Source organism: Oryctolagus cuniculus, chromosome 10, assembly GCF_964237555.1.
Source record: "Oryctolagus cuniculus chromosome 10, mOryCun1.1, whole genome shotgun sequence".
NCBI classification, from domain to species: Eukaryota; Metazoa; Chordata; class Mammalia; order Lagomorpha; family Leporidae; genus Oryctolagus; species Oryctolagus cuniculus.
In genome coordinates this window covers 97186389-97188584 of record NC_091441.1, presented here as the reverse complement: position 1 = coordinate 97188584, position 2196 = coordinate 97186389, and positions in this window count along the sequence as shown.

Here is a 2196-nt window from a genome sequence, read left to right as displayed (position 1 = left end):
GCCACGGTGGCCGCGTGCTCCTCACGGCGGCCGGCCAATGGGCTAGGGGCGCCGAAGCCGGCCGTCCAATGGGAGCGGCGCTCGGCCCGGGGGGCGGGAGGCCCCGGGAGGGGCGGGGCGGGCTCCCGGCCCCCTCCCCCTGGTGCCCAGCGCGGCCGGGGACTCTGCGCCCCCCCTTCGGTCGTCACGGCGGCGATGGCGGCTCCATCTGCTCCCAGCGCTGGAAGTCGGAGGGCGCAGTGGCTGCAGTCCCCGCGAGGCTCCGGACGGACGAGCGTGACGGGTCAACGCGGTCCCCCGGGGTCTTCCGCCTCCGCCTGCAGGCGCGGGGGTCCGGCCCTCAGTCCCCGCATTCTCCTGCCCAGGGTCCTGTGCGACGGTGCAGCCCCCGCGACTGCCCGCAGGCCGGAACCCAGGCCGCGCCACTCACTCACCTGGAGAAAAAAGAGCTCTTCCCGTGCGCTCCGGGAGCCGGCGGGCTGAGACCACGCCCGTGGGGGCAGCCTCTCCTCTGCCCCGCGGTGCCTACCGTGGGCCCCGGGGCCACTGCGACCGCTTGGACCCGACGGCTGCAAATGGCCGCCTACTTCTTGGCTTCCAGGGGCAGGACCCCTCTGGAGCTGCCGCCTCCCCTTCTGCCATACTTTCCAACCGAAGTCCTCTTTCCTGCTAGAATCTCGCTCACCTGCCTCTCACCGCGACTCCGTTTTCTGAGCTTGCGGAGAGGCCCACCCAGCCCTCTTAAGCCCTGCGCGTGCCGAGCGAGCCAGCTGGACACAAGCCCTTTGCGGGGGTGGTCTCGCTGAGCTTAGGGGTGCGTACACTTCCAGTGCTCCGCGACACCTCGGCTGAGGACCTTCCGTGCCCGCCCTTGGGCCAGACGCTGGTGAGGCTGGAGGCCAAAGGGTGGGCCCTAGTGAGCTGGCCGTAGGTGAACCTGTTCCGGAGCCACCATGAGAAATGAAAGCGGGTGCCCAGGTGCAGTCCACCTGCAGGAGAAGGGGTCTCCCTGCAGAGAAGGGATCCAGTTAATGAACAAGGCAGAAAGCCGGCTCGCTGTGCCCAGGGTCTCAGCTCAGCCCCCCATGCCACGACCCGGCCCCACCACCTGTCCTCCTGCCCCGGCTGCACTCTGTCATCTCCGGTTTGTTTTCCATAGTTTGTGTCCACATCACCAAGCCCTCTGACCGGGGCTAGGCTTTCATTAGTTTCTCCTTTCTCAAATCTGTTCCCACCACTTGCTTTTTCAACCCCCTCCCCGGGGGGGGGGGGTGAGGTGACTATCCCTTTCTGGATAGGCTCAGTGATACAGCATGAATAATATGGCAAGGGTCGGGTCCGGAGTCAGAGCGCTCTTCTGTCTAGCATGTTTGAGAATTTGACCGTCCAAGAATATTTCATACCACCTATGCCTATCATCCCGCATAGCTTAAATCCTCCCGATTACTTACAGTACCTAAAACAATGTAAACCTATGGAAAGAGTTCTTAGCCGGCGCCGCGGCTCACTAGGCTAATCCTCCACCTAGCGGCGCCGCCACAAGGGGTTCTAGTCCTGGTCAGGGCGCCGGATTCTGTCCTGGTTGCCCCTCTTCCAGGCCAGCTTTCTGCTGTGGCCCGGGAGTGCGGTGGAGGATGGCCCAAGTGCTTGGGCCCTGCACCCCATGGGAGACCAGGAGAAGCACCTGGCTCCTGGCTCCTGCCATCGGATCAGCGCGGTGCGCCGGCCGCAGCGCGCCAGCGTGGCAGCTATTGGAGGGTGAACCAATGGCAAAGGAAGACCTTTCTCTCTGTCTCTCTCTCTCAGTGTCCACTCTGCCTGTCAAAAAAAAAAAAAAAAAAAGTTCTCATACTGTATTGTTTAGGGATTATTGACAAGGAAAAAGTCTGTCTGTGTTCAGCAGATACAATGTGTGTTGTTTTTTTTTTTTTTTTTGAATATTTTCCAGCCTCAGGTTTGAGTCCATGGATGTGGAACCCATGGATATTGAGATCTGACTACCTATGTGAGGGCCAGGGCCCGGTAAGTCACTGTCATCATCGTAATTGACATTAGGTATAGCTAATGTTAGTTGAGCAGTTAATATTTCTGGGCGTGGGTTCAGAGCTACATTTGGCACAGCTAAGGGAGTAGGGATGTGATGTGACAACAGTGCCCATGGTGTTTAACCATCTGGCTTTCCTGTGAGTAAGAGAC